Raw genomic sequence first — 20362 nt, forward strand, 5'->3', positions numbered from 1 at the left:
TGCTAACTTTTATGAGTTTTGTCAGCATGTCTCTACACAAGAATTGCAAGGGGGGAAGGTGGGGGACCACAAAAATTAATATTAAAAAATGGGACACACATGAAAGAAGGTTGAAAAACACTGTGTTAATGGATAGTGTGAGTCTCCTGCAGTGAGTCTTTTGACTCTATGGAGTACCTGTACTCCTATAAGGCCACATCTTGATTTCTCATTGTTCTCCTAAATTTCAAACTCCATCTGCAAACAGTTTTATATATCCATTTAAACTTGCCCCATTATCATCATTAATGTGTACAAGTTGAACAACAACGACCCCAAAATAGAGCCCATCTGTACACCACTAGTATCACTGTAAACCCATTATCGTTATCCAACTCAGCTGTCACTGAATTATAAAATGTGAGCGAGTTACTGAGGCACAACCTGCCCTTCACAAAACCATGTCCCCCCCCCAACCCCCCATATAGTATCCCATTTCTGCCTATCCATTCTTGTATTTTGTTCTTGACCAACTTCTCCAGTACATTAACAACTCCTGATATGCTGATCGGTTGATAATTTACTTCATCAGTCTTGGAGCTTCTTTTATGTAGTGGAACTATTTTACCCTCTTTCAACCCCTTGGAACTAACCTGTCGTAGTACATAAGCAAATTTGTAAAGCATGGCTTCCCTTGAAAAAGCTCATGCTGAGAATTACAGATACTGCTGTTATTAACCTATTTCTGTATTCCTAGCTCTCATTAATCCTCTCCAGTATCTTAATGATATCTCCAGATATATAGATTGGCCTATAATTTGTAGCCACAGTGATCACCACCTTTGTGAAATGGAACAAGTTTATCTTTTTTCCACTCCCTTTGTTCCTATGCTTTGCAAGAGAAGACTTGTTAAACAGGCATGCCAAGTCTACCACCAACTCTGGAACATTAAGACGTATTAAAATATCAGTGAGCATGACAGCAATTTCTACTATGTTCCATGCCACTATAAACCTAGATCAAAACCCCAGTGAGAATCTATGGGACATGTTAGAATCAGATCCAGGATCAAAGTCCTCTTCCATCAAATCTGGACCAGTTTAAGGACTGCCTGGTGAATGATCTAGATGCAAATGTTGTAGACGTAGATGCAATTCCACAGATGTTGAATTGCATCTACGTGAGCAAACAGGAGGTATATGAGGAATTAATTAAGATTTTCATGCTGAAGAACACCCTGATGAATTGTTCACTGAATATTCTTAACTACACATACTGCCCACTGAAACTTTTATTGAATACTATGTTGGATCTCCTTTAGCCTGAATTAAACCACATGCAGTTTGGCATGGATTCCACATGCTTCCACAGATGTTGATTTGCATCTAGATCATTCACCAGGCAGTCATTAAACTGGTCCAGATTTGGCAGAAGAGGACTTTGATCCTGAATCTGTTTTTCTAACATGTCCCATACATTCTCACTGGGGTTTTGATCTAGGTTTATAGTGGCATGGAACATGGTAGAAGTTGCTGTCATGCTCACTGAACCACTGCTGAGCAATTCTAGCCCAATGGACAATAGCATTATCATCCATGAAACAACTGTCACCTGCTGGATAAAAGGTCAATATTGCAGGATGGACTTCATCAGCAACAATGTTCAGATACTTCTTAGAGGACACCCAACCTTGTGGCAATATCAGGGGACCCATTCCTTTGCAACCAACAGAACATACCCCACATCATGACATCACCTCCAGTTCTACAGTGGTGTTCCTAACACCACTGTAATCTTCAACCTGTCTTATAAGGTTCATTCCATAGACATGCTACCATCTTGTTCACCTGCCTCTATATCCTCTCCACTTCTTCCTCATCACCAAGAAATCCAAGTGATGCTCAACAAAGAGGAATAATAACCTGCCCGTCTCTGCTCATTAAAGTATTCTTCAGTAACCAAGTAATCTGATGGGTTGCTTTAGCCAGTTTTGAGATGTGCCCTCTAAACTTTAACTCCCTGTCCACTAACACTTTCAAATCTCTGTCTTCATCAATTTCCTGGAATACAGTTCCATCAAAGTGGTATACAGCTGGTAATCTTTTCACCCCAAAATGCATAACCTTACACTTTGCCACATTGAATTGGCATCTGTTCTCCTTTGCCCCTAGACTGCCAGCCTATCAAAATCATCCTGCAAAATTTTAACATCACCAGTATTAACTATTGCTCTACCCAATTTTGCATAATCGGCAAACAACTGAACAGTTGTTTGCCGATTATGCAAAATAGTTCCTCTCAGATCCTTTCCTATATCATTAATATACAAATTAAACAGCACCCAAGAACAGAGCCCTGTGGTATGCCACTAGTCATAAGCCGTCTTCTGGACTTCTGAATAAACTACTCTCTGTATAAAATATAAAATTTCTTGGTATCTTTAATGTATATTACACCCAAGGTAAAAAACTTTCTACATACATATATATCTATATATATAGATATAGATATGTATATATATATATATATTATGTAGATAATATTTGACCCAGTGTGAATTTGCTTGTGTACTACTTTGCTGCCAAATTTATGTTGAAGAGTTCTCCATAATTCTTGTTTTACAGGGATTAAGGAGAGCACAATGCACTTTAGGAACATTATACAAGTGCTATATAATAATAAACACCAAAACAGACAATCTTGTGTACTGTAAAATCATGTATAAAAGCATTTTGTAATATTTAAGACTTCACATACAAGAAGTATTTTAAGAATTATCCTATTACATTCTTACTATATACATATGATAATAGTCTATGATAATCAGTTGACTTACTGAACATGTTATCTTAATTTTTTTTTCTTTGTTTTTATTTCAAATTGTAATAATGCATGACATATTGGCTATTTGTCTGGTTACCATTTTGATTAATTTAGTTTCTTTATTTTATAACATAGGTTTTTTTTTTTTTTTTTTTTTTTGTCATTGCAGCTTGATTTATTTTGCCATATGAATTGTTATTTGTTAATAAGCAAGAAAAAATTTCACATTATTTTATGTATTACATATATAGATAAACAGATAGAACAGGAGAGAGAGAGAAACGTTAAACTTATATATCTAAATCCATTTTTAGGTTACTTATTTCTAAATGTTTTCACCTGTTACAAAATGCTGCTCATTAAAAGGAAGAAAAGAAGACCTCATGTCTCCTTTAAAAATTGAGACTAGAAAACAGGACTGAAGGTGCCGAATCTGTTCTGAAACCATTTTTTTGGTGAATACTTTTGGTTTGAGTAAAATTGTTACATTGATCTCTTATTTTTAAGAAGTGTTTGTTTTTAATGTTATACACTTTTCAAGAAATCAGAATATTGGAAATTTATTGAGTTTTACAACATTTGAAAAAGAAAATTTGATTCAAGTTATTAAACCCTTTCAACATTCATACTAGGGCTCTCATCTGAAGTACATATTTACACTACATATGTTTTTAGGTGGTTAGACGAAGTTCATCATCCATTGTGAAACTGCCACCCTGTTTATTGAATGCATGAAATGGCTTTTAAAAGTTCCATGTTTAGTTTGTAGAGTAGCATTTCAGATTATTTAATCCTAAGTCAACCCACAGTAATAATGCATAACAGATTTGCAACCTTTAATATTTTCTTGGTTAATTAAGTGGATATACGAGGATGGTCTGAAAAGTTCTTGGTCTAACAATGAAAAAATGAATTTATAATTTCAAAAAAAAAATTTTTTTTTTGAACGTAATCTCCCTTAAGACTAATACATTTATTCCAGCTATGCTACAGTGCCATTATCCCATTCCCTGTAGTGGTTCTCAGTAAGATCTGCAAAATACCCCTTTACAGCTGCAATCACCTCTTGATTCGAAGAAACACGCTAACCAGCGAGGAAGAATTTTAGTTTTGGGAAGAGATAGAAGTCAGATGGAGCAAAATGTGGGGAATAGGGTAGATGTTCCAACAATTCATAGTGCAGATTCCTTAATTTTCTCATTACCAAAACACCTTTGTGGGCAAGTGCATTGTCCTGATATGTCATTTTCTTCTGCAAACAGGGTCTTTTTTCAGAAATTTTTTCGTCCAGTCTGGTTAAAAAATCGGAATAATATTCCCTAGTTATTGTTTTACCCTTTTCAAGATAATTAATAAACAAAATACCTTTAGCATCCCAAAACACCAATGCCATGACCTTTCCTGCTGATGGAACCGACTTTGTCTTCTTTGGCGCTGAACAACCGACTTCTGTCCACTGTTTTCATTGCTGTTTGGATTTTGGTGTGTAATGGAGAATCCATAGTAATAAATCGATGCACAAAATCAATTTTATTCTTGTTAAAATGCTCCAAGCACTGTTCAGAGATTTTCATGCGAGTGCGTTTTTCATCTGCTGTGAGAAGCTGGTACCCATCTTGCGCAAAGCTCTTTCATTTGCAATTCTTCATGCAAAATATATCCTACACGTTCTTTTGAAATGCCTATAGCCTCATCAATTTCACGCACTTTGACTCACCAGCCATCCAATACTATATCGTGCACTTGATCAATGATTTCTGATGTTGTTACCCTTTTTGGACATCCTTCACGTGGATCTCTTCAAGGCTGGTACAGCCACATTTAAACTCTATAGTCCATTTCTTAATTGTCGAAAATGAAGGAGAACAGTGCCTATAAACTTTTATATACTTCAAATGAATTTCTTTTGCCATTAAATTTTCTTTTACAAAGAATTTTATAACCGCGTACTCAATTTTACACTTTTGTAAAATTTGTAAAATACTCAATACAACACTTTTGCTTCAGACAGCTGTATAAAACAAACTACTTGATAGAATGACTTACAATTTCACATGGATGCTTATGACAGATGTACCAACTTAGAAAAAAAAAATCTTGTCGATAGTGTTGCCATCTATGCTTCTTGTGTAGAGGCTTAAGTGCTGTGAGGACATTATGTTGGAGGTTTAATGGATTTTTTACAACACTCAGAAAGAATTAAATTAGAATTTAATACTCCTATATTTCGTCCTAGTCACTAGGACATCTACGGGGATTACAAAAACAATTAATGTAACATGCGCACAAAAACTTACAATACTAAGCCCAACCACATGGGTGACACTAAAGTCCTATCTAGGTGGAGCGCCCTCTAAGGGCGGTAGTAGGTGGCCTGGAATGTAAGGTGGGACCTCTGGTGATGAGTGTTTCCCAAATCTTCGGAAGCTTAATGCAACCGTATTTGTTAAGATTTGGTTGGTTTCTGAGAGCTGCTGCTGCTTCTAAGAAAAGTCTCTCTTTCTTGAATTTGCTGTGGTGGAGCATGGTGGTTTTCTTCCATGATACTCTGTGGGTGGTGTCCAAAACATGGTCAGCCAAGCCTGAATGGCCATAGTTGTGTTTAACGATGTACGACTTGTGTTCCTCTAGGCGGATGGATGCTGATCTGACTGTCTGTCCAAAGTACGCAAGCTTACAGGAACAGGGTACTTTGTAAACTCCAGGCAGAGAGAGAGGGGGAGCTGATCTTTCGTAGAACGGATAAGGGTAGCAAGTTTGCGGTAGGGCTTATATGCTGTGTGTAGGTTATACTTTTTTAGTATCTTGGCTATTTTTTCCGAAGTGCCTCGGATGTAGGGTATGGTGATGGCATTTTTAAATTCTTGTTGACGAGAGGGACGGGGAATGGGGGAGGAATTGATTATTTTTTTGATACTATGTTCACTGTAGCCATTGGAGAGGAAAGTTCTGTGTATGTGGTTAAGCTCAGCAGTGAGGGCGGTTCCACTGGAACAAAGATTGTGGGCTCTCTTGGTAAGGGTTTTAATGATGCCATATTGTTGTGAGGGGTGGTGGTGGGAGAGTTTGTGAATGTATCTGCCTGTGTGTGTGTGTTTTCTGTATACAGTGAAGGCAAGTGTATCATTGGGCAGGCGCGTGACTAAGGTGTCTAGGAAGGGTAAACAATTGTTCTTTTCCTTTTCCATAGTAAACTGGATTCTTGGATGTAGGCTATTGAGATGACCGAGGAAGGAGTCTAACGTGTCTGGGCCATGAGGCCAAATGGAGAACACATCATCTACATATCTTAGCCAGATAGAAGGTTTGAGTGGGGCTGAGTCTATGGCTCGTTTTTCGAAATCTTCCATATAGAAATTGGTAAGGGGGGGTGAGAGGGGGGAACCCATGGCGGTTCCTTCTATCTGCTTGTAGATTTTGTTATTCCAAGAGAAATACCCAGAGTTGATGGCAAAAGAAAAGAGATCTAAGATGTCAGAGGGGAAAACGTTTTCTAAGAGAGATAAAGTGTCAGTTAAGGGAATATTGGTAAACAAAGAGGAGATATCAAAGCTTACCAATATGTCTGTATTACATTAATTGTTTTTGTAATCCCCGTAGATGTCCTAGTGACTAGGACGAAATATAGGAGTATTAAATTCTAATTTAATTCTTTCTGAGTGTTGTAAAAAATCCATTAAACCTCCAACATAAATAGTTGCCATCTATGGTTGAGGCCGAGAACTTTTCAGACCACCCGCATATATTGTTTCTACCATCTAAAGTTATAAATAAGTTTGAATCACAGTGCAAGTATAGATGTTTGTGAATGTCTTTGGGTGGTGAGACCACCACTTCTCTCATTGAAGGCTTGTAGTTTGGAATAAGAGAGAATTTAGTCAAAATACCAAACTAGCAGTTTACAAGACATTGTTCAAACTATGAGAGTTGGGTTAGAAATAAAGCACGCTTGATCAAAGACTAGAGACCGCAGATATGAGAGTTCTGAGAAATATTAGGGGAGTGAACCGATCATCAATGGCAGAATCGTATTAAAAATGAAGATATTAGAAAGGAACTTGACATTATTAGCATTCACAAACATGTTGGCACAGAACTAATCCAAAATGGTATGGCTACTTAAATAGAATGAGAGAGGAAAGGTTAGCAAAACAGATGTTTGATGTCAAGATGGCAGGAAAGAGACCCAGATAAAGATTTAGGTGGATTGATTCAGTCAGAAGTGCCTTACAAACACAAAATGTTAGATATGACAATACCAAAGTGCTAATTAGTAATTAACTGATTTACGGGAAATTGTTGATAGGAGATGAAGAATAATAATGTAAACTTAATCATGTAGTGCTGTCATAGTAACCTGAACATCCCTTGAGGACACATATCAGGAAATTGATGATGTAGTTTGGGGAAAAATTACCATATGTGGTCTCTAGAATATGGTTTCTATACCTATCATAACTTATAATTCATCTTCATTGGAATGATAGGTTGTACTAATAAATTATGAAAGTGTTTTTTTTTCCTAAATTATATTGGTGTAGATTTGTATAATAGTGCTTTTATGTGATAGCTAGACTAGATATTATCATTGTATTGTGGTTCCGAAAGTGTTCGCTTCTTTTTTTTTCTTGATTAATATGGAAGTGCTCATTAATTACAAAATATAGCAGCAGTGACAGCAAAGAAGTGTATGCAGTGGAAGCAGCGTGGAAGGTGTCAACTTGGAGATCAAGTTTTTCCCTGGACTTTTTGCAGTGGACAAGATGTGACAATTGTTTCATGTATGGATCCAAAAAATATTAAACACTTATGAAGTGTTAGATGGAATGATATTATAGTATGTGAGAATTGCGATGAAAAGTTAGGACTTTCCAAAAATGAGAACTGTGTTACCAGGAATAATCAATAAATAGATGGGAGCGAGTGCTTGTGACATTAATAATAGAAGTGATGTGGAAGAGCTTAGGCAAGAGTTACTGAAAATGAAGAGTCAAATTAAATGTAATGAGGAGAAATTGAATGTTTAAAGAAGAGCATAACTGGTGTAAATAATAAGTAAGTTAATAAGAAGAAACCAATATCTAAGGATGATTTGATTGCTTTATGTGGCAACTCAATCATTAAGGGTGTTGTAAAAGATGAAGTGCACAAGACATGTTTTACAGGTGGTACAATAAAACAAATCAGATGCTTGGCATAGAAGGAAGGAATGGGTGTCAGAATTAGTGTAGTAGAGGATCCAGATGACTTGAATAGTAAGACAAAGAATGTGGAAAGGGATTTAAAGAAGTTGTTGCAGGAAGTGAGGAATAATAGTGTCATTGGGAAAGTGGTTAATTTGTTGCCCCAGATCTGACAGTAGTGAACTGAGAAGGAGAGCAATGATACCGAATGACAAAATGGCTGGATTGTTTCAGGCGGAGAATGTTCAATTTGTTAATGTATGGAATGAATTTGAAAGGAAGTTAGAATGAGTTGGTGGAATTCAGTTGAATGGGTTTGATGTTGGTCACTTGGAGTGATTATTGTTAATAAGAGTACACAGGATCCATACAAAATAAGTACCACTAACAGTCAGAGAGAGGTTGAGAAGCAGGTTGTGGAAGGATGGGAAGAGGATGGATACAAAGTTGAGGAAGTGAATATAGCAGATCAAAGTGATGCAGTGCAAAATGGTGAGGATCATAAGAATATAAATGAAATTCAGAGTCAGGATCAGGGAAATGGGGATGGTCAGAACAAAGAGAGAAGTGCAATATAGTTAATAATTATGGCAGATTGATACTGGTGGAGAGCTATGGTAGCAAAGTAGCCATAGCAAATGATTTAGTGGAATTATTTAACGAACACTTCATCATTGTATATCATAGTGGTGCGAATGATGCTGTGCAACATGTAGAAGGGAGGCAAGAATTAGGAGAATTAAATGTGAAAGAATTGGAGGTGTATGTTTCTCGGATTATATGTTAATAAGGCTGCGTGAATGGATGACATATTGCCACATATTTTTAAAAAAATGTACAAAAGAGTTAGCCATGCCTTTGTCCTGGTTGTGGATAAGGATGGAGCTGTGTCTCAGAAAAGGAAGGTTGACCAGTGGCATGCCTCAGGGTTCTGTTCTTAGGCCCATCCTGTTTAACTTTTGTTAAACAGTAGGTTTTTTCATGTGGATCGATTGGGGATCTTCAAATGCTTGCTGATGATGCAAAGTTAGGTGAAATTATCAGGAGTAGCACTAATGTTAATTCTTTACAGGAAGATTTGAATAGACTTTTGAGTTGGGCTTCAGTTTTAATGTTAATAAATGCAAGGTGTTACACTTTGAAATACAGAGATGTGAGGCTGCATACTATATTGGTGGAACTGTACTTCGAAAAGTGGATGAGATTCAGGATCTTGGAGTGATGGTGGACAGTGGACTAAAGTTCTGAGGGCACATTGCACGTATTGCAAAGACTGCACATCGTATTGCTGCTATGATAAAAAGTACAGTGGCATGTACTGATAAGAAGGTGGTGCTTCTATATGGTCAGACCACATATGGACTGTTGTGCTCAGATTTGGTCACCTAGTTTTCATTGTGATGTGGAAACACTACAGAGAGTTCAAAGATGAATAACCAAAGTGATATCAGAACTCTGGAATGTTGGTTATGAAGAGCATTTGAGAGAATGTGGATTACAGAGGTTGGTGGATAGGAGGAAAATAGGAGATATGATAGAGGCCTTCAAGTTAGTTAAGGGATTCTATCAAAATCCCTTAACTAACTTAATACAGAAGAAGAAATTATAAAAAGAGTGGATGTTAGGATGGAAAAGAATAAGAGGTCATCCATGGAAGTTGTATGAAGATGTGGTGAAGAAGGGTGTGAGGAGTAGATTTTTTTTTTTTTGTGGAGAGTTGTTAGTGAGTGGAATGCATTGTCTGAGTGCAGGTAATGTAAATAACTTCAATGCTCATTATGATAGACATGTTACTGGTTGAGTGGGCTTCCCACAATGAGGCTGTTGACTCCATGGAGATTACCAAATAATAACAACACTTTAGATCACACATTAGTATAATAGGTTTATAGTCTTTCAGTAGGAGGATTCCAGATTCATATAAAAATGGGAGGGGTGGGGAGAAGAAAGGTTACAAAAACATCAAGGTTTTTGTAACCTTGGTGTGTTCTCCCCCCCCCCCCCCGGTTCCGGACTGGTAGGCCGCCGGTTTTCCTTGAATTCTGATAACTCGAATTTCGAAGACTCGACACTCAGGGTAGCCCCTGAGTTTCAAAACATTTCAAATGACTTGACAAAAAACGTGACACAAAAAACGTTACATAAAAAGACTTATCATTTTATATATATAGGGTAGATTAATCTAATACTCATTTCGATATATTTCGACTTTTTTTGGGGGGGGAGGGGTAAATATTAAAATAAAAAAACTTAAGTGGAAATGATGACAAAGTTTGGGAAAGTTCATTCTATGGATTTCTAACACTTTTTTTTTTTTTTAAACTAATCCTCTGGAATATAGCAAACATTCTGCTTTAATAGCCTTAGAGCTGTAGGGTTTTTCACACCACGAAACAAGTCAGTTGGCTAGTAAAACATTCATACAATTATAGGGCATCATATATAGTCTGTCATGGCCATAATTCCAAACACAGCGTTTCCCCCATTTATTGATAAGGGAATTTTAGTAGTTGGTGCTAGTAAGTTTATTCTTTCATGCCATATGGCACAGGGAAATATTTAATTGTAGTTAAAGATGTGGAAACAAAGGATAAACTATTACAGGGTTTTACTTTTGAAGGTAGCACAGCAATTCCTGTAATAGTGAAAAGCCAGGTTAAAACAGTAAAAATCGAAAGATTTCCAATGGAATATATAGAGAACGGTAATGAAATTCTTATACATACATTCTCAAAATGGAGTAAAATTAGTAACATGTAAAAGCATTTATCAGGTGAAGATCCAAACTGGTTTTTTGGTGATGTCACCTTCACAGTGGATATGTGGATATGAAGATGCCTGTACCAAATTTTGTCAACATTGGTATAACCCAAGTTATGGTAAACTATCCCAAAGTACAGAGGCAGTGCCTGCAGTGTGGTTCATACCGTCACTTGGATGGCAACTACCCTGCCCCAAATCTAAATGTTTCAACTGCATATATATATATATATATATACACACACACACACACACACACACACATATATATATATATATATATATATACACACATATATATATATATACACACATATATATATATATATACACACATATATATATATAACAGAGATTACTCTAAATCTATCACCATTCCATATATCCGGGGCATGTCTGAAAAACTCACAAAAATCCTAAAAAAAATATGACCTGACTACCTGTTACAAACCACATAAGAAATTGGCATCCCTTATCTGCTCCACCAAAGACCAGCCACTTTCTCTAGACCTACCTGGAGTATACCCGGTCCCTAGCAGTTGTAAACTGTCCTACTACGGCCGAACAAGCAGGTTATCCGAACACAAAGACTACATCCGATTTCACCAATACAGCCACTCAGGACTTGGCGGACCATGCACTAGATACCCACCCAGAATACTCTAGAAGAAAGCCATTTTACTACACCGCAGCAAATATAAATATCAAAGATTGTTCCTGAATCAGCCTCAGCTCTAAAAAAACTTCCCAAATCTCAACAAGTTTGGGTGCATGAGACTGCTCCAAATTTGGGAAGCTTGCATCCTAAGAACAGCAGCCCAACAGCCAAGACAACCCAATTTAGCCCACTGCAGACACCTTTAGGACTCTAGGACCAATGCCAGTTGCTTCTTCAGCCTCATTTGCTCGTTGTTAGTGCCTGCATGCACATATCACAGTTTTATGTTATGATGGCAATGTAACATTGCCGAAATATTGGAAGGTATCGATTAAAGTTTTTTAATTAATATTTTAGTATACGTTGTCATTTCCTGAAAAATTTAAAGTCAATTTCCTGATATGTACCTTCAAGGGGTGTTCAGGTTACTATGACAGCACTATATGATTAAGCTTGCATTATTATTAATCTCCTATCAGCAATTTTCCTCCAAATTAATCTATTACTTGTGAGCACTCCAATATTGTCATATCTGACGTTTTGTGCTTCTAAGGCCACTTTTGACCGAATCAGTCCACCTAGACCTTGGTCTTCCTCTGGGGTGCTTTCCTGCCATCAATCCATTTTGCTAATCTTTCTTCAACCATTTTGTTTAAGTGGCCATGCCACCTTAAATTAGTTCTGCTTACACATTCTTGAATGCTAATAATGTCAAGTTTCTTTCTAATATCTTCATTTTTAATATGATTCTGCCATTGATACTATAAATTCATTCCTTTAATTTTTCTCAGAACCCTCATATCTGTGGTCTCTAGTCTTTGATCAAGTGCTTTATGTCTAACCCAATTCTCAGATCCATAACTTAAACTGGTTTAAACACTGTCTTGTATACTGCTAGTGTGGTGTTTTGGCTAATTTCTTTCTTATTCCATATAAATTTATTCATCTGGCTACCCACCATACCAGCTTTGCTTATTCTGTTGTCTACCTGCCATCTCACTAAAAACAGTGCCTAAATAGCTAATAGTTTACTTGTTCTATAGGATCTCCATTCGGAATGCAGCTGAAGGCTTCTATGCTCCTGCCTATTTTCTTAGTTTTAGTCTTTTTATTGATACTTTTCATGCTTGTGAACCTCATTAAAAAAAAAAAAAAAACTTTGATGTGGAGCCTCGTCTATGGCTGAAAATAACAAATTTTACTGAATTTCAGTAAACAGAAACAATTTGTTATCTCATTAAACTTTTATATTATTGAAAATTTAAATTTCATAAATTTTGTTGCTACTGTATGTATATTTGATTCATATAACTAAAAATATATTCAATAATTTTAAAAGAAAGTTTCATGTTAATAATTGATTATAATGCAAATATTAAAATATAAATTCTTTTATAATTATTCATGGTTGAATGAAATATGACTCTCAAATTGCTTTTACTTCAGCGGGGGGGAACTACATGTTACTAAAACTTTAAAAGGGGGTATGCAGACACTGAAAGTTTGAGAAGCACTTCCTTAGTTCAAGTTAATGGTGGTGTTAATAATTGGTGGATTTTTATATAGATGATATTCATTGATATTATCTTAATATTAATCCTACCATAGAGATGATCTCTGTTTCTAACAATTATTTTTTTATTTCTGAGTGTACCTATATATTATTATATTCACAAGGGTTCACTCCAATTGGTGCAATGACCTTAACTCTTTCTTTCAGAATCCAAATAATCACTGACTCAAGACCAAAATACAAAATAAACACATTTAATATAACAAAAACAATATATATGCACTTCAAACAAATATTACATAACTACAAATTAATTGGATCCAAGGCCTTTTTAAAATAAACTTGCACTTAAGACTAAACACTTTGTTTTCAAAATGACAAAATGTTCATAGCCAGTTTCTCTCTTTGTCAAGGCCCTTTTCCAAAGATATATTGACTCTATTCTTCATTTTCACAGGTTCCTTTTTCATCACTTATGTAGCACACATTAATTCTTCCTGACTTAATTCTGTCTCTTTTCCAGTAGAAATAATAGTTAGATCCGGCGTCCTTAATACAGATGAAACTTCCTAATCAGAGTTTTCTCGAACATTCGTTTAGAACGTAAATAGCAATTTATTCTTTTATTCACTAATGCTTATTTACAGTCTTAACTCTTCCATTTAAAAAAAAAACTTGCAGTTCTACGATTTCCTTTTCGGAATCTCCTATAAATCTTTCAGTTAGCGTTTTCTCCAATATTCCGTTTAAAATGCATATAGCAATATTTTCTTTTATTTATCCACATACTTATTCCACATTAAAACTTAATAGTTCCAAGATTCCTTTTTAGGAATATACTATTAATTTTCTTCCGACTGTCACATAAAAAACTTAAGTTCCTCCGAACCTAAATATCTGCCGGCCTGTGTTCTAAATTCCTTCCAAATGCTCTCTTGTTTACAGCCGTTACTCAGATACCGAACGCTTTCCTTGTCAGCTGTCAATCACACATCCAGCTTCTCGGCGAGCATCCAAGCAAGAAGTTAGGTATAAATAATGGCTGACACATTGTCTCCATTAGTGACGAGAGAATGTCTTCATATAAACACAACTTTTGATAATTTTAAATTACAATAAAATTCTTTTAAGTAATACAAATATCAAATCTGGTAAGTACATCAATTTTTTTACTTCTTTACATATCACTTTTGACAAAACAATTTCAATAATGGGCACATCACAAGTGCCGACAATGCGTGTTATGAAACTAAAACTAATAAACATTTTAACATAAACAATTCATAAAAATATTCAGAATTTTAATTACGATTATTTTTACAGTGTTAAACTGTTTTGTGTTTTTGAAGGATGCCTAGTGATTATTCTCTCCATGTGTTTGCTGTAATAACAAAGATATTTCTCTATTTTCTGGTACACAGCAATAGTCAAAATAATAGCATCTTCTTTGTTAGCTTTTAGTTCAAACAAAAATATTGCACTTATAATCTCCCCAATAACTCATTTCTGTAATCAGTTTCCCTGATTTTTTTTTTTTTTTTTTTTTTTTTTTTTTTTTTTTTTTTTTTGAGTGGGGAAGTTTGCTCTCAAATCTCAACTAATTTGTACACACAAATTATAAGCAGGATTGCATTGTAGTGCCTTGTAAAATAGAGTTGATTGATGAGAATATCATTATTTTCCATAATGGGGATTGTATATGGAATTATTAACCTTTTCACTTCAAAGCAGAGCATGTTGTACATTTCTTCTTATTATTTTTGGGCATCTCCAAAATCTTAGGACTTGTTATGAGAAATCCATCAAGAGAGGGGTACACACTATCTCCACTCATACTTATCATATATATAGATCTCATTTTGACATAAAGTGGCATTAACCTGATATTAGAATAGGAGATATGAAACTTAGCTCTTTGCTTTATGCAGATGAAGTTGTATTTCTAAACACATCCAGTGCAATGATTCACTAACTAAATTGAATAACCCAGTAACAAATTTGGCATGAAAATCGGCAATTAAAAAAAAAAGAAGAAAAACAACTATGAAAATAGGTTGAAACAGAAAAACTTCACTTGCATTCTCAGTTGAGAACCTATAGAGCAAGTAAAAACTTTGCAGGAAGCAAAATTTGTGAACCAACACCAATGTGTGATTTTTTTAAGATAAAAAAAAAAATCTACTTAGTTTTAAAATATTTTAAATTTGTTTTCATTATTTCACGGCCCACCCCCTCAACAAAACTTATGGCCCGCAGTTAGGGAAGTGCTGCCTTAGAAGACTGAAATGTTAGATTATGATGATATTGGAGTGGTGACAAGTAATAGCTAATTAGGAGAAAAATTTGTTGATAGGAGATTAGTAATAATGTAAGCTTATTTGTGCAGAAGTATCGTAGTCTGTAAATCCCTTTTGGGTGCATGTCAGGAAATTAATCATGTTATTTGGAATCACTTTACATAGGCTCACCTCTTCTAAGGTATACAGAAGTGCTTCATTCTGTTGTGCCAAGCAACCAAAGTTGATTTTAATTATGGATGTACCAAATATTTATTTTGCTTCAGTATTTTGATGATTTAGCATGTTTTTCAAATATTTAGCTTCAGCCAAATCAGTAGAAAGATTGTGACAAATCAGCACTTTCTTTGGAGTGTTTATTTTAGTTTATATTATGCGGTCTTAAAAGTTGATTATATTATAAACTATTAAAATGGAAAAAATTACCTGGCTGTGAATAATAATAATAAAAAAAATCAATATTTGATGAAAGTTTTATGATTTATGTGAAGATGTAAAATATGCAAACAACAAAATATCTAGTTGATACAGAAAATTGAAGTACACATCTATGATTAATCATGTAAATTCAAGCATAGCAATGAATTTGTACAACAAAATGAAACTGAAATATTAAACCTCAATGCAAGTGCAAGTAAGCCGTCAAAGTCTAAAGTAAATCCACCTAAACAGCAAACATTATTTGGCATTAAAGAATAATCATAAAAAAAGAAGGAAAAAAAGGATACAGATATTTGTATAAAGGATTAAACCAAGAATATAATTTCTTGACATCTTTAATTTATAGTATAACCAAATGGAAAATCTTCCAACAATAGGCAAAATCTTTGAGTTATGCTGTGATTGAAATTGATTACATTGGATTACAGGCCATACTCAATTGTTAAAAAAAAAAAATTTCCAGGGCTAATGAATAAACTTATTCCACAGTACAATTTCTCAGAGAAAATTTCTATTGGCACCAGCTACCAGCATATTCATCGAAAGAATTTTTTCAGAAGGGGAATATTTATGAAGAAACCAGATGTAGGCTTCTCCCAAAAACTCCGAAAATTTCTTTTCCTATATCGTAATTTATCACAAATCCATTTTAATTAATAAATCCATAATTAGTCCCTAAATTTACTATTTAAAATAAAAGTTCCATTTGGAGTTTCGAGGACATGTTGCTGAGATTGTTGAAGTAGCTCATGGGATTACTTGGTTATTGAGGAACACACTGACAAGTAGAGATAAGGAAGTTGTTATTCCACTTTATAAGGCCTTGATATGTCCACATCTGGATTACTGTGCTCAGGTCTGGTCTCCTGGGTTTCTTAGGGATGAGGAAGCAGTAGAAAAGATTTAGAGTCGAGTGACCAAAATGGTGAGTGGTCTGTGGGACCCTATGAGGATAGATTCAGGATGTGTGGATCAGAGGTTGATTGATAGGAATAAAAGAAGGAGATATGATAGAGACATTGAACTTAAAATGTTTTATAGGATTGATGCAGGGGAAATGTTTTAGCACTTTGCTTGAGGGACCAGAACAGGGGGGGGGGGGTCTTCCCTGGAAACTGCAGGTGTGGTTAGTAGGGGGTGTGAGGACTAGATTTTTTGCTGGGAGAGTTGTGAATGAGTGGAATAGGTTGCTGGAGTCAGTTGTAAGTGCTTTGTCTGTTAATGGGTTCAAGGAGAGGTATGATAGATTGTATGGATAGTTTAGGTCTTTCATGATGAGTCTTCAGACACTCCATGGAGGTGCCAATACACTAATAACAATATTTTATTTTGTTATGTGAGGAAATAAGTGAAATATTTGATCTGATTTTATGCTGTTTTTTTTTTATAAATATTCCCTATAAAATTTAATAATACTTTTATTATAGTGAAATAGAATTTCATAGCTCCAACCATATTTTATAGTTACATATAGAAACAAATCTAAAGTTTTATTATATTGAAATAGATAATTTTATGGATCCAATCATATTTTATAGTCACATGTAGAAAGAAATTTAAAAGCTTTAAAATTTACCAGAGAGCTTATGTGAACATAGCCTTCACCATCGCAGTTGCCTTGGTGTGCACTGTTTAAAGGAAATGAGCTTTTCACAAGTTCTTGTTCTTTATTGCATTGATTAGGTTTCACAGGCCTGATAGGTGTTATGAATTTGTTCTCCATACAGAAATCTTAAAAGATCATCAACCCTATGTTAAATACACCACAGCAATTTCATGTCAGAAAAAAAAAAGTTACATTCATCATAAGTAAACAATTAAGGAGACTAAATATTCAAGTATTGAGCAAATACTTTAATTCAGAATGTGTGAGATAAATTCATGGAGGATGTTATAGATTCATTTGTAATTTATAATGAAATATCAAAAAGCTTAAAAGTTTTGAAAATATACCAAACAGCTGATGAGAAATTTATGTTTTCATAAGCTCTGGTAAATTTTTCTCATTTTGTTATAAAATATGGATGGATCCATAATTTCTTTCTTTCAGTATCTTACTAATGCCAAATTGAAGAATTTTGGCTCTGCTTTTAATGTTTGATAGATTTATAAATTTATGGAAAGCAAGAAATTTATTTTTGCATTTTGAAAGAGCCTGAAAGTCTTCATTTCAGCGATGTATATAATCCTTAATAAACAGAAATGAGGGTTATTAAAGAAATCTCATAACCAAATATATATATATATATATATATATATATATATATATATATATATATATATGCAGGTGGTCTGAAAAGTTCTCGACCTTGACCATAGATGGCAACACAATCGGCAAGAGAGTTTTTTTTTTTTTTTTCTAAGTTGGTACATCTGTCATAAGCAGCCATGTGAAATTGCAAGTCATTCTATCAAGTAGTTTGTTTTATACAGCTGTCTGAAGCAAAAGTGTTGTCTGTATCCCTTGAAATGGATAAAATTGAATATCGTGCGGTTGTAAAATTCTTTGTTAAAGAAGGCTTAATGCCAAAAGAAATTCATTCGAAGTCCATTCAAGTTTATGGGCACCCTTCTCCTTCGTTTTTGACAATTAAGAAATGGGCTGCCGAGTTTAAATGTGGCCATACCAGCTTTGAAGATGATGATGCTTGGAGCATTTTAACAAGAATAAAACTGATTTTGTGCATTGATTTATTACCATTGATGAAACGTGGATTCACCATTACACACCAGAATCCAAACAGCAGTCAAAACAGTGGACAGAAGCCAGTTGTTCACCGCCAAAGAAGACAAAGTCGGTTCCATTCAGGAAAGATCATGGCATCGGTGTTTTGGGATGCTAAAGCCATTTTGTTTATTAATTATCTTAAAAAGGGTAAAACAATAATTGGGAAATATTATTCCAATCTTTTAACCAGACTAGACAAAAAAAATTTGGAGAAAAGACCCTGTTTGGAAAAGGAAAAAATAATTTTTCATCAGGACAATGCATCAGCCCACAAAGGTGTTTTGGCAATGGGAAAATTAAGGGATCTACACTATGAATTATTGAAACATCCACCCTATTCCCCAGATTTGGCTCCCTCTGACTTGTATCGCTTCCCAAAACTAAAACTCTTTCTCGCTGGTCAGCATTTTTCTTAAAATCAAGAGGTGATTGCAGGTATAGAGAGTATTTTGCAGATCTTACTGAGAACCACTACAGTGATGGAATAATGGCGCTGGAACATTGCTGGAATAAATGTATTAGTCTTAAGGGAGATTATGTTTAAAAATAAAAATTATTTTGAAATTATAAATTCGTTTTTTCCTTGTTAGGCCGAGAACTTTTCAGGCCACCCTCGTATATATATATATATATATATATATATATAGGCCGAAATGATAATTAATCTTACACATTAACCATGGCTCACTTACGAAAAATACTACTCTTGACACACAATTGCTTTGGTATTGAATAGGAGTTTTTGTCTCGTATGGGAACCAAATTTTGAAGCAGCTCTCATGCTAGTGACACTTCAATTAAAATCCTTAATAAAAGGTGAATATATGGGTGCCTAGGCAACACTTTTGTCTTTTAAGTAGTGCAAGTTAAGGCAACTTTGATACATTGGTTTATATTCTCATAAGCTGTCTTGTCGTTTTTTGAAAACTTTCCAAGTTTTTATATATGTTTGGTTATGAAATAAGAATGGTACTTTTTCTTTTTTTTATTTTTTACATCATTAGGCAAAGTATTATTGCTTACATCTTTCAATCTTTCTTCATTCTGCATGATTTGGCCAAAGCATGCAGAATTAAATTTTATAATCAAAAGTTTTGAACAAAAATATATCCACATTAAAAATTTTTATCAGTTTTTAATGAGTATATTTTTTTTTAACATTTGTTTACAAAATTTAATTCAATATACTTTGGCCGAATATTTGGTATCCAGTTATTTGACCAAATCATGGTTTGCCAAATGCCTACTTTTAATAATTAATTATGAAAAAATATGAGTGCATTATTTATATAATAAAATTAGATTATTAAAACAGAACAAAACAAAGAACTGGGTTTAGTGGTCTTCAATGTTATATACAAGCAATTATACAGATGTGCATACTAAGGACCAGTAGCTTCTTCAGGGTGATAAATGAAGAAATTGTTATAAATGAAAGAAAATTCAGATAAATAATTAGAATAGTCACAATAAACACAATGCCTCAATGATGCATGCACACATGTATCAGAGATCTGATTAATGACTTCAGTACATCATTTAAGATGAATCCCTGGTTTCTGTGAGGGAGCCATGTGAGTGAATGATGGCAGTGGATTCTTTGATATGAAAGGAAGTTGAAATTTAGATTATTATTCAGTACATCATTTAAGATGAATCCCTGGTTTCTGTGAGGGAGCCATGTGAGTGAATGATGGCAGTGGATTCTTTGATATGAAAGGAAGTTGAAATTTAGATTATTATTATTTATATGGGCACTCCATGGAGTCAAAAGACTCGTCGTGGGAGGTCTACTTTATCCATTAACACAATACCTACCATAGATCTCCTTAAACCTGTTCACTGTTGGGATGCTCACAACCACCTCTGGAAATCCATTCTACTCATTCACCACTCTCCAAGTAAAGAACCTAGTCCACACACCTTGACTAATCATGCTCTTAGACAACCTCCAAACACCCTTTGTTTTGTCCCTACTC

At 34.7% G+C, this 20362-nt stretch overlaps 1 protein-coding gene across 1 annotated transcript in view; it reads left to right on the forward strand.

Annotated features, from left to right (window-relative positions):
- Positions 1–20362, forward strand: part of LOC150093786 (uncharacterized) — a 374903-nt gene that overhangs the window by 160958 nt on the left and 193583 nt on the right. The window lies entirely within an intron of this gene.

This window comes from Typopeltis vanoorti, chromosome 23 (genome assembly GCF_054136105.1).
Source record: "Typopeltis vanoorti isolate ZY-2024b chromosome 23, IOZ_Tvanoo_1.0, whole genome shotgun sequence".
NCBI lineage: Eukaryota > Metazoa > Arthropoda > Arachnida > Uropygi > Thelyphonidae > Typopeltis > Typopeltis vanoorti.